This window comes from Hypanus sabinus, chromosome 16 (assembly GCF_030144855.1).
Source record: "Hypanus sabinus isolate sHypSab1 chromosome 16, sHypSab1.hap1, whole genome shotgun sequence".
NCBI classification, from domain to species: Eukaryota; Metazoa; Chordata; class Chondrichthyes; order Myliobatiformes; family Dasyatidae; genus Hypanus; species Hypanus sabinus.
The window spans coordinates 55,470,118-55,484,383 of record NC_082721.1 but is presented as its reverse complement, the minus strand read 5'-3'; positions in this window follow the sequence as shown (position 1 = coordinate 55,484,383).

Genomic DNA, 14,266 nt, shown 5'->3' with positions numbered 1-14,266 from the left:
AACCTCCCTCACTATACATACGTCCATCAATTTTTGTGTCATCTGCAAGTATACTATGTAGACCATCTACATTTGAATCCAAATCTCTTTTATTCTGTGCAGTTCTTTCTGGCAAACCATTGGTTATAGATCTCAAGTCAGAAATACACCTACCCACCACAATCTTTGTCTTCAATAAGCAAGTGCCAGTGCTCAGTGTGATGGAGTTAGAGATGTTCCTGTCAAAATGGACTGATGTGACTTTTTTGTTAAGAAGTCCAGGATCCAGTTGCAGAGGGAGGTGTTGAGACTCAATGAGGTCAGTTTACCCACCAGCTTCTGGGATGATCATATTAAACACCGAGCAGAAGTCAATAAACAACATCATGGCATATAGAAACACAGAAAACCTACAGTACAATACAGGCCCTTTGGCCCACAAAGTTGTGCCGAACATGTCCCTACCTTAGAAGTTACTAGGCTTACCTATAGCCCTCTATTTTTCTAAGTTCCGTGTACCTATCCAAAAGTCTCTTAAAAGACCCTATCGTATGCGCCTCCACCACCGTTGCCGACAGCCCATTCCTCACTCTCACCACTCTTTGAGTAAAAGACTTATCTCTGACATCTCCTGCTTTTCCTTCATCAATGTGTTTAGTCACATCCTCAAAAAATTCAATCAGGCTCGTAAGGCATGACCTGCCCTTGACAAAGCCATGCTGACTATTCCTAATCATATTATACCTCTCCAAATGTTCATAAGTCCTGCTTCTCAGGATCTTCCCCATCAACGTACCAACCACTGAGGTAAGACTCACTGGTCTATAATTTCCTGGGCTATCTCTACTCCCTTTCTCGAATAAAGGAACAACTTCTGCAACCCTCCAATCTTCCAGAACTTCTCCCATCCCATTGATGATGCAAAGATCATCGAGGCATATGAGGCACAATTTTCCATGTGAAAAAGGACAGAATACAGTACACAGGCTATGGCATCATGAGTGTACTGATTTGAGTGACAAATGAACTGGAAGATGGGATAACCAGCTGCACCTCATAATTGTTGAGGTCAATGCCATGGGACACTCGTCATTGAGGTAGATTTAGTTTGCTGGTGGTCTCCCTAGTTCAACCAAGCTGCTTGAGGTAATGCTGCAATGTGAAACTTATTAGTAGAGAGATGGGTTTCAAATGGTTAGGCCTCAAAATGGCATGTGTGCAATTTCAAAAAGCTCTGCCTGTAGGATCCTGAATGTCAGAAAAAAACCCTACCTTCCTAACACTAATAGGAGGGAAGATAGAAGTAGGAATCCAGGTAGTACAGTCTGCCTCCTATTCCCTCCTTCATCATGCTGCCCACTACACATGAGTTTATCATGAGGGGTTGTGCCCCTGAATCCAGCACCCAATGGAAGATAGTGAATTGTTTTAAATAATATATCTTTGGTGATCTTAGACAACATAGATTTTTATACAAAAGGGACGCAGTTTAAATTGTTTTACTTGAGATTGGTACCTGTAGCACTTAAGTAGAAGATGCACAGTTTCTGTCTGAAAGTGGGCAAAGAGGAGTAAAGTCTGCCCTTGGAGTCGATGAAAGGGAAAGATTGCACTGCAGACTGTTCCAGCCTACAACTGCACGGTTAAGAATCAGGGAGCAATAAAACACTGCATAAGAAACATAGGCAGCATCTGCAGAGGAAAATGGACAGTTGATGTTTAGGTTAAGACTTTTCACCTGGACTGAAAGATAAAAGGGAGACAGACAGTATGAAACGAGGCAGAGCAAGAGCTGGCAGGTGAGGAGATGGGTCCTGATGAGGAGGGATAATAAGCTGATGCAGGAGAGGATAGTGTAAATAGAACCAAAAGCTGGGAATTGGTGAGTAGATGTGACAAAGAGCTGAGGATGGAATCTGATAAGAGCGAATGCAACAAATTAGGGGGGGGGGAGTGCAGGTGGGAGCCATGGGAGGAGTTGTGTGGGTGATGGGTAGATGGAGAGGTCAGAGGAGGGGCCAGGCAGATTAAGAGGGGAAAAAGGGGGAAGCAGTTTACTGGAAGTTGGAAAATTCAATGAACATTAAATTCTTCAACTTCCAGACTCCTCATCAAAGCTAGTCCCATCCAACTTTTAGTTTATCACTTAATATGATCAAAGCTATTATGCTGTTTCTAGCCTCTGATATCAGTCAACACATCAGGCTATGTGATGACAATGACTTTGTTACCATGATGATGATATCTCTTGAAAATAACAAAGAAGTTCCGAACAGTTGCACAATCTGCGAAAATCTACTATGATAGTATCATCTATTGTGATATTTCACTTTGTCATTACACTATTGGCAAATGCAGAGCAGCGAGTTGCCCCTTTTATGTCTTTCCATTTAGTCTTAATTTGTTATCTCCAATACCATCCTGTTCTTGACGTAATAGTCAGGTCAGATCTTATTTCTGTTTACAGTAGTATCACACTAATTTACATTGGACAGACATTCCTGCTATTTTAATAAGTAATATCTGGCAGCCTATCACAATTATTTCCAACAAACCAGAGATAAACATTTGACATATGCCACCATTAGCTAGCTGTCTGTCTCAGTGAGAGCTCAAGGCTAATGTGTTCCTGCTAGAGCGAATGGCAAGGCTGGTAGGATTAAAAAAAACCTGGGGATATTGAGGCTCTGGTCAGAAAAAAGTACAGTATAATATCAGGTATAGGCAACTGGGATCAACTGAACCTCTGAAGGGGTATAAGGGATGGGGGAATACACTTAAGAAAGAGAGGGAAAGAGAATAGGCAGTCAGTATATGATATCCCTGTGACTGTTGCCCTCAATACCAAGTATATAATTTTGGATATTGCTGGGTGGAAGGAATCAACTACGAGGGAAAGCCACACCAGTCAGGTCTTGGGCACTGAGCCTGGTTCAGAAGAGGAGGAGGCAGAAGAGTGCAGTAGTGATAGAGGATTCATTAATTAGAGGTTCTGAGAATGTGACTGAGACTCTCGGATGGTACGTGTCTTCCAGGTACCAACCAGCATCAGATCAAATCAGTAGTATTCTTAAGAGGAAGGGGGAGCTGCCAAAGGCTGTGGTATCTGCATACAAATCTGTTCCTCTGTGAAGATGGTGCTAGCAAGACACTGCAACACTTTACAGTCAGCAAACTACTAACCATTCTATTAAATATACAGTTTTTTTGGACTACATTCACTGTAATCCGCAGCCTTTAATTTCCTGCTGGGATGTATGCTTTTGAACTGTCTGTACAACCTGGTATTTTGTGGTATCCTTAAATATTTGATGAACTGGACTTTCAAGAATTCAGGTATGCAGTGCCCAGGCCCTGAGAGTGGCAACAAACTGATGTTTGTCCAATTTAAGCATCAAACCAGATTAAAAAGATTGAGTCATTGAGGCCAAGGGCAGAGGAAGAAATTGTTTTCAGCTCACTCTTCCGGTTGACTTTACTCGTCTCTGTGGAATGAACAAGCATCACAAACTGGGATCTTCCTTGTTTGAAGCGGATGACAATGACTTCTTTTATGCCCAGTGACTTCTTTTATGCCTTGTCAAGCCTTTTGTTCTCCATGGAGTGATGCAGTACCGCCTTCCTGGCCATTGGATCTCACTCTAGATTTCATCCACCGTCCATCAGATCTGACCTCGTATGCTAGGATGGGCAAGTCCATCTGGGTGCAAGGATAAATGTCGGCACATCCAAGGTGGTGCTCTCAATATTGAAAAAATAAAATTTTGCTTGGGGCTTTTTGTAGATCTAAAGTATTTTTCTCAACAACCTTTCCTTTCCTAGTCACCCACCTGCAACCTCGGAGTGACTACCTCCTTGTAACTTCTGCCAAACAATCCTCAGCCTCCCGAGTGATTCAGAGTGCATCCAGCTCCAGCACAAGTTCCCTAACATAGTCTGTAAGGAGCTGCAGCCAAATGCACTTCTTGCAGGTAGTCATAACCTCCCACACACAAAGCCATGTTGACAATCCTTAATCTCTGCATAAGATGATGAGAGGAATTGATCAAGTGGATAGTCAGAGGCTTTTTCCTAGGGCTGAAAAGGCCAGCACGAGTTGGCACAGTTTTAAGGTGCTTGAAGGTAGGTACAGAAGAGATATTAGGGGTAAGATTTTTTATGCAAAGCGTGGTGAGTGCGTGGAATGGGCTGCCGGTGACGGTGGTGGGGGTGGATATGATAGGATCATTTAAGAGACTCCTGGACAGCTATATGGCACTCAGAAAAATAGAGGGCTATGGGTAACCCTAAGTAATTCCTCAGGTAAAGAGATGTTCAGCACAGCTTTGTGGACTGAAGGGCCTGAATCGTGCTGTAGGTTTTCTATGTTTCTATCAGTCTATCCAAATACTTATATATACAGTCCTTTCGAATACCTTCCCATAATTTATGCACTATTGAAATCAGGTTCACCAGCCTATAATTTCCTGGTTTATTCTTAGAGCTTTCATGAAAAAAATAACTATTCTCCAGTCTACCAGTTCCTCACCCTTGGCTAAGGGCAAGTTAACTACCTCTGCCAGAGTTTCTGCAATTTGTGCACTAGCCGCCTACAGGGTCCAAGGGGTCATCTTGTCAGGCCCTAGCTTGATGTCTGAAGCCTGGAGACATGGAGAACTGGAGGCCTGTCCTGAAGTTGATAAACTGTTCATGTGTGTGGGAGGGAGGGAAGGACAGTGTAAGGGGTGGTGGTTGTTTTGTTGCTTGATGTGTTCTGTTTTATTGTGTTCCATGTTGTTCTGTGTAGCAAAGTAGGGTTGCTATTTTGACACCAAAATGTGTGGTGACCCTTGTGAATGCCCTCAGCACATCCTTAGTTATATTGGTTGATTCAATGTACATATGATAAATAAATTTGAATCTGAATTTGAAGTACATTTTCCTCTGTAACCAGTATATGATCCATGACAGAAATCCTGTTATGCCTCAGTTCTAAAACTCAGTGTCTGTCTCCCAAGTACATACAGATAAACAAACTCCATTTAAGAACAGACAACCTTGCTGATTTTCAACTAGACCTATTTTGACCCTTGTTATTCTCTCTCCATATATCTGTAGAATCTCTTGGGATTCTCTTTCATTCGTCTGCCAGCAGAACCCCACCCTCCTGAAATGGGAGGGTGAGCAACTGGAAGTCGTGGTACATATTATTACCAACAACAGAGGAGGACCAGAAAAAAGAATATAGGGAGGTAGGAAGGAAGCTGAAAAACAGAACCTCAAGAGTAGTAATCTTGGTAATGCTGCCTGTGTCACATGACAGTGAGGATAGGAATAGAATGAGGTGGCAGATAATTATGTGGCTGAAGGATTGGAGCAGGAGTCAGGGATTCAGATTTCAGGAGACTTGGGACCTCTTCTGAGGCAGGTGTGACCTGTACAAAGAAAAGGGCTGCACTTGAATCTGAGGGGGACCAATATTCTTGTGGGCAGATTTACTAGAGCTGTTGGGAATGGTCTAACATAATATGGCAGGTGGATGGGTTCCAGTATGATAGAGCTCAGGAAGAGCCAGCAGGTTTACAAATAGATGATGGATATAACATGAATGTAAGGAAAGACAAGCCAATCATTGGGTACAAATGCAAACAGGGTAAAGAGTTAAATTGTACCACAGTGACAAAATACAAAAGGGCAGAGAATGCAGGACTGAAGGAGCTGTATTTAAATGAGCATAGCATTCGGAATAAGTTGGACGAATAAATGGCACACTTAGAGATTGGTCAGTTGAACATTGTGAGTAATACTGAGTCATGAATGAAAGAAGGCCATGGCTGGGAACTTAAAAATCAAAGGATATACTTAGTGTTGAAAAGACAGGTATGAAGGTATAGGCAGTGGTGTGGCTCTATTAATAAGAGATGGAATTACATCTTTAGAAAGACGTGGCACAGGGTCAGAGAATATTGAATCTTTGTGGGTGGATTTAAAAACTGCAAGTGTTAAAATGAGGAAGGTGCAGGGTGTATTCCAAAAATTAAGAAATACTCAAATTGTAAAATATTACAACCATGGCTGACAAGGGAAGTCAAAACTGTTGTAAAAGCAAAAGAAAGGGCACACAACAAAGCAAAAATTAGTGGGAAGATAGAGGACTGGGAAGTTTTCTGCAGTTCTCTGCAGAGACCAACTAAAAGCTCATTAGTAGGGAAAAGATAAAATATGAAAGCAAGCTAGCAAATAACATCAAAATGGATCATTGGTAATCATTTTCCAGTGTTCCTTAGATTCAGGATCAGTTCCTGAAGATTGGAGAGTAGCTAATGTTATCCCACTTTTCAAGAAGGGAGGGAAGGAGAAAACGGAGAACTATCGCCCTGTTAGCCTAACGTCAGTCGTAGGGAAGATGCTTGAGTCCATTATTAAGGACGAAATAGTGGCATATCTTGATGGCAGTAATAGGATTAGGCCAAGCCAGCATGGATTTACCAAGGGCAAATCATGCTTGACTAATCTGTTGGAGTTTTTTGAGGGTGTAACAAGGATGTTAGACGAGGGTAAGCCAGTGGATGTAGTGTACCTAGATTTTCAGAAGGCATTCGATAAGGTGCCATATAGGAGATTGGTGAGTAAAATCAGAGCTCATGGCTTTGGGGGCAGGGTTTCAACATAGATAGAAAACTGGTTGGCAGATAGAAAGCAAAGGGTAGCAGTGAATGGGTGTTTCTCGGACTGGCTGGAGGTAACTAGTGGGGTACCACTGGGCTCTGTATTGGGACCACAGCTCTTTACGATTCATGTCAACGATTTAGATGAGGGCATTGAAAACTATATCAGCAAGTTTGCTGATGATACTAAACTGGGTGGCAGTGTGACATGCGAAGAGGACGTTAGGAGAATACAGGGAGACTTGGATAGGCTGGGTGAGTGGGCAGATACTTGGCAGATGTCATTCAATGTGAATAAATGTGAAGTTATCCACTTTGGAAGCAGGAACAAGAGGGCAGAGTATTGTCTGAATGGTGTAGAGTTAGGTAAGGGAGAAATGCAAAGAGACCTAGGAGTCCTAGTTCATCAGTCAATGAAGGTGAATGAGCAAGTGCAACAGGCAGTGAAGAGGGCAAATGGAATGTGGCCTTTATTACAAGGGGAATTGAGTAAAAGAGCAAGGATGTCCTTTTGCATTTGTACAGGGCCCTGGCGAGACCACACCTGGAATATTGTGTACAGTTTTGGTCTCCAGGTTTAAGGAAGGACCTTCTGGCAATTGAGGAAGTGCAGCGTAGATTCACTAGGTTGATTCCTGGGATGGCAGGGCTGTCTTACACAGAGAGATTGGAGAGATTGGGCTTGTACACACTGGAGTTGAGGAGATTGAGAGGGGATCTGATTGAAACGTTTAAGATAATTAAAGGATTTGATAGGATTGAGGCAGGAAATATGTTCCAGATGTTGGGAGAGTCCAGTACCAGAGGGCATGGATTGAGAATAAGAGGTCAGTTATTTAAAACAGAGTTGAGGAAGAGCTTCTTCTCCCAGGAGTTGTGGAGGTGTGGATGCATTGCGTCGGAAGACGGTGGAGGTCAATTCTCTGGATGCTTTCAAGAAGGAGCTAGATAGATATGTGATGGATAGGGGAATCAAGGGATATGGGGACAAGGCAGGGACTGGGTATTGATAGTGAATGATCAGCCATGATCTCAGAATGGCGGTGCAGACTCGAGGGGCCGAATGGTCTACTTCTGCACCTATTGTCTATTGTAAAAGTTTTTTTCAAGTATGTTAAAAATAAAAGAGGAATGAGAGTGGACATAGGACCACTAGAAAATGAAGCAGGGGAAATAATAATGGGGTACAAAGAGATGGCTGATGAACTAAATGAGTATTTTGCATCACTGTGGAAGACACTAGCAGTATGCCTGATGTTGCCTGATGCCTGAAGGAAGAGAAGTGGGTGCAGTTATAGTTACAAGAGAGAAGGTCTCATTCGTAACTCATTTCAATCTCATTTGTAAGGCTCGTCATTTTGTGGGGGTGGAACTGGAATCTCTGATGGTGGTGTCTGAAAAGAGGATGCTGTCCAAGTTGCATGCCATCTTGGACAATGACTCCCATCCACTCCATAATGTACTGGTTAGGCACAGGAGTACATTCAGCCAGAGACTCATTCCACCGAGATGTAACACTGAACGTCATAGGAAGTCATTCCTGCCTGTGGCCATCAAACTTTACAACTCCTCCCTCGGAGTGTCAGACACCCTGAGCCAATAGGCTGGTCCTGGACTTATTTCCACTTGGCATGAGAAACTTCTTATTATTTAATTATTTATGGTTTTATATTGCTATATTTCTACACTATTCTTGGTTGACGCGGCTGTAACGAAACCCAATTTCCCTCAGGATCAATAAAGTATGTCTGTCTGTCTGTCTCTCAAAAAGCTGAAAGACCTAAAGGTACATGTCACCTGGACCAGATGAACTGCACCCTCATTTTGCTGCAGATACCATGCATCTTAACCTTCTGGATTAGTGAGGGACTTCATCAAACACCTTACTAAAATCCATAATCAATCTCCCTTGTCACTTTGTCAAAAAGCTCTATCAAGTTGATCAAACGTGGCCCGCCAAACACAAAGCCATGCTGACTCTTCCTAATAAGGCCATGAGTTTCCAAATATTTATATATCCTATCCCTGGTAATTTTCTTCAGCAATTTCTCTACAACTGATATGAGATTCACTGGTCTATAGTTCCAAGGGTTTCCCTTGTTCCCTCCTTAAATAGAGCTACAACATTAGCAGTGTCCTTCAGGACCTTGCATTTGCCTAGACTGAACACAAAGATACTGGTCAAGGCCTCCAGTAATCTCAACTCTTGCGTCCTTCAGTAGCCTGGGGTAAATCCCATCCGACCCTAGGGACTTCTCTAACTTAATACTCATTAAGAGGCACATCACTTCCTCCTCCTTGTCCTCTAAATGCCCTAACATATTTATTCACTCAGAACTGATTTCCTGGTATTTCATATCCTTTTCCTTGGTAAATATTGAAGCAAAGTACTCATTAAGTACCTCATTCACATTCTCCACGTCCAAGCTAATGTTAGCCCCTTCTATCTTTGAGTGGTCCTACCCTCTCTCTAGTTATCCTCTTGCTTTTGATGTACGTATAGAATGCCTTGAGATTCACCTTAAACTGACTTGCCAATACTTTTCACGACCCCTTCCTGTCTTTCCTCATTCCCTTCTTAAGTTTTTTCCCTTCTTTGTACTCTGCATGTGCCCCATTTCATCCTAACTTCAGAAGCTTTACTGTCTTTTCCTTTTTCTTCTTGACTAAATTCATCACCTCTCTAAACATGCAAGGGTTTCTTATCTTTCCATCTCTGTCCTTCCTTCTTCCAGGAACATAATCTGTGTAATCTGTAATCTGTGTAATTGATCGTTAAACACCCTCCACTTGTCTGATGTGGACTTGCCAGAAAACAGATGTTCCCAATTAACTTTTCTTGGTTGCTATCAAATGCCCTCGTAATTTGTGCAATGCCAATTTAAAACTCTCCTTCTGGGACCATACTATCCTTATCTATAGCTATGCTGAAAGTTAAGTAGTTGCAGTTACTGTTCCCTGTCTGCTCACCACTGAAAGGTCAGTCATCTGGCCTGGCTCATTACCCAGCACTAGGTTCAGTACAGCCCCTCCTGTCATTAGACTGTCCATATATTGATTTAAGAAACCCTTCTGGATACACCTAACAAATTCTGACCCCTCTGAGCCCCTTACACTGAGAAGGTCTCAGGTTAAATTAGGGAGGTTGAAATCCCCCATGACAGCAACCCTATTATTTTTGCACATTTCCTTAATATGACTACATACCTTTTCCTCAATGTCCCATAGTCTATTGGGGCCAGGGGGTTGTAGTACAATCCCATCAGTGTGATTGCACCCTTCCTATTCCTGATTTCTACCCACACCCCAAATGGACTCTGTGACATTATATCTCCCATGAGTGCAACTGTGAGATTGTCCCTGATCAGCAGTGGAAATTGACACTCCTCCACTTTTACCTCCTTCTCTATCTTTTCTAAAACTTCAAAAATCTCATACATTAATTGCCCCTCTCAACCAAGTTTCAGTATTGGCCATAACATCATAGTTCCACGCATTGATCCATGCTCTAAATTCAAAACTTTTACCCATAATACTCTGAGCATTAGAATGCACATAATTCAAACTATCCAAACATCATGCCTGTAATTTCAATATTGCCTTGACATTTACGTTCCGGTCCAATCCTTCAATTACTGACTTGTTGCTCTGGTTCACAGCCCCTGCAAAACTAGTTTAAATTCACCCAAGTAGCAGTAGCAAACTTTCCGGCAAGGATATTGGTATCTTCACAGTTAAGGTGACACCTGTCCCTCTTTTGCAGGTCACCCATTCTCCAGGAAGAGGTTCCAATGATCTATGAATTTGAAAACCATGTCACCTGCACTATCTCCTCAACCACTCATTCAGCCGTGCTATCATCCCATTTCTACCTGCACTAACCTGTAGCACTAAAAATAATCCACAGATTATTAATCCACTACCTTGGAACACACAAAATGTTGGAAGAACTCAGCAGCTCAGGTAGCGTCTATGGAAAAGAGTGAACAGTCAACATTTTGGGTTGAGGCACTTCACCAAGACTGGGAAAAAATGAGAAGTTAAATAAAGAATGTGTGGTCAGGGGACAAATTAGTACAAGGTGAGAGGTGATAGGTGAAACTGGGAGGGGTGAAATAAAAAGCTGGGAAGCTGATAGTTGAAAGAGATAAAGTGTTGGAGAGGGTAGAAAACCTTGGAAGAAAGGGAAGGATTGGAGCATCAGAGGGATATGATGGGCAGAAAAGGTGATACAGTGAGAGAGAGAAACAGGAATGGGACTGGTGAAGGGGGTGGTAATTACTGGAAGTTCAAGAAATCAACGTTTATGCCATCAGGTTGGAAGCTATCCAGACAGAGTATAAGGTGTTGCTCCTCCAATCTGAGTGTGGCCTCATCACGGCACTAGAGGATGTTGGACATGTAGACATGTAGACATGTTGGAATAGGAATGCAAAGTAGAATTGAAGTGGATGGCCACCAGGAAATCCTGCTTTATTTGGCAGGCAGAGCATCAGTACTCGGTGAAGCAATCTCCCAAACTACATCGAGCCAATCTACTGATACACAGAAGGCCACACTGGGAGCAATGGATACAGGACTCACAGGTGAAGTGTCGCTGCACCTGGAAGGACTGTTTGGAACCCTGAATGGTAGTGAGGGAGGAGAAGTAGGGGCAGATATGACACTTATTCTGCTTGCAAGGATAAGTACCAGAAGGGTGATTAGCGGAGAGGTATGAATAGACATGGAAGTTACATCGGGAGCAATCCCTGCAGAAGGCAGGAAGTGGGGGTGTGGAGGGAAAGCTCTGCTTGGTGTGGGATCCCATTGGAGATGGTGGATGTTATTGAGAAAAATGTGCTGGATGTGAAGGCTACTGGGATGGGAGGTGAGGATAAGAGAAGCCTTACCCCTGATGGGGTGGCGAGAGGATGAGGTGAGGGCAGACATGCACGAAATGGAAGAGGTATGGGTGAGGGTGGTGATGATGTGGAGGAAGGAAAGCACCTTTCTTTGAAGAAGGAGGACACTTCAATACTTCTGGAATGAAAAGCCTCATCCTGAGAGCAGATTCAGCAAAGACAGAGGAACTGAGAGAAGAGGATGGGAAGTGACAAAGTGGGAAGAGGTATTGTCTAGGTAGCTGTGAAAATCTGTGGGTTTATGAAAGATATCAGGCCCCCAACTTACCTAAGCCTCCTCCCCCCCAACTTCACCATTCTCTTTTCCGTTCCCCTCTCTCACCTTGTCTCCTTATCATCTCCCTCTGGTCCTCCTCCACCTTCTCTTTCTTCCATGGTTTTCTACCCCCTCCTCTAACTCCTTCATCTTTCTTTCACAATAGACAATAGACAATAGGTGCAGAAGTAGACCATTCGGCCCCTCGAGTCTGCACCACCATTCTGAGATCATGGCTGATCATTCACTATCAATACCCAGTCCCTGCCTTGTCCCCATATCCCTTGATTCCCCTATCCATCACATATCTATCTAGCTCCTTCTTGAAAGCATCCAGAGAATTGACCTCCACCGTCTTCTGAGGCAGTGCATCCACACCTCCACAACTCTCTGGGAGAAGAAGCTCTTCCTCAACTCTGTTTTAAATAACTGACCTCTTATTCTCAATCCATGCCCTCTGGTACTGGACTCTCCCAACATCTGGAACATATTTCCTGCCTCAATCCTATCAAATCCTTTAATTATCTTAAACGTTTCAATCAGATCCCCTCTCAATCTCCTCAACTCCAGTGTGTACAAGCCCAATCTCTCCAATCTCTCTGCGTAAGACAGCCCTGCCATCCCAGGAATCAACCTAGTGAATCTACGCTGCACTTCCTCAATTGCCAGAAGGTCCTTCCTTAAACCTGAAGACCAAAACTGTACACAATATTCCAGGTGTGGTCTCACCAGGGCCCTGTACAAATGCAAAAGGACATCCTTGCTCTTTTACTCAATTCCCCTTGTAATAAAGGCCACATTCCATTTGCCCTCTTCACTGCCTGTTGCACTTGCTCATTCACCTTCATTGACTGATGAACTAGGACTCCTAGGTCTCTTTGCATTTCTCCCTTACCTAACTCTACACCGTTCAGACAATACTCTGCCCTCTTGTTCCTGCTTCCAAAGTGGATAACTTCACATTTATTCACATTGAATGACATCTGCCAAGTATCTGCCCACTCACCCAGCCTATCCAAGTCTCCCTGTATTCTCCTAACGTCCTCTTCGCATGTCACACTGCCATCCAGTTTAGTATCGTCAGCAAACTTGCTGATATAGTTTTCAATGCCCTCATCTAAATCATTGACATGAATCGTAAAGAGCTGTGGTCCCAATACTGAGCCCTGTGGTACCCCACTAGTCACCTCCAGCCAGTCCGAGAAACACCCATTCACTGCTACCCTTTGCTTTCTATCTGCCAACCAGTTTTCTATCCATGTTGAAACCCTGCCCCCAAAGCCATGAGCTCTGATTTTACTCACCAATCTCCTATGTGGCACCTTATCGAATGCCTTCTGAAAATCTAGGTACACTACATCCACTGGCTTACCCTTGTCTAACAACCTTGTTACCCTCAAAAAACTCCAACAGATTAGTCAAGCATGATTTGCCCTTGGTAAATCCATGCTGGCTCGGCCTAATCCTATTACTGCCATCAAGATATGCCACTATTTCGTCCTTAATACTGGACTCAAGCATCTTCCCCACGACTGACGTTAGGCTATCAGGGCGATAGTTCTCCATTTTCTCCTTCCCTCCCTTCTTGAAAAGTGGGATAACATTAGCCACTCTCCAATCTTCAGGAACTGATCCTGAATCTAAGGAACATTGGAAAATGATTACCAAAGCATCCGCAATTTCCTGAGCCACCTCTTTTAGAACCCTCGGTTGCAGACCATCTGGACCTGAGGATTTATTAGCCTTCAGTCCTATCAGTCTACTCATCACAGTTTCTTTCCTAAAGTCAATCTATTTCAATTCCTCTGATATCTTATGACCCTGGCCCATCCATACATCTGGGAGATTGCTTGTGTCCTCCCTGGTGAAGACAGATTTAAAGTACGCATTAAATTCTGTTGCCATTTCCCTGTTTCCCATAACAATTTCTCCCAATTCATTCTTCAAGGGGCTGACATTGTTCTTAACTATCTTCTTTCTCTTCACATAGCTAAATAAGCTTTTGTATTCCTGGCTAGACTGAGCTCATACCTGATTTTTTCTCTCCGTATTGCTTTTTTAATTAAGATCTGCTGTTCCTTAAAACTTTCCCAATCATCTGTATTCCCACTCATCTTAGCCCTGTCATACTTCTTTTTCTTTAATGCTATACAATCTCTGTCTTCCTTTGTCAACCACTGTGGCCCCTTCCCCCTCTTTGAATCCTTCCTTCTCATTGGAAGGAACTGCTTTTGCATCTTTTGTATTATCCCCAAGAATATCTGCCACTGCTGATCCACTGTCTTTCCTGCCAGGGCATCCGCCCATTTAACTTTGGCCAGCTCTTCCCTCATGGCTCCGTAGTCTCCTTTATTTAATTGCAACACTGACACCTCTGATCTGCCCTTATCCCTCTCAAATTGTAGATAAAAACTTATCATGTTATGATCACTACTTCCTAATGGCTCCTTTACTTCAAGATCACTTATCAATTCCTGTTC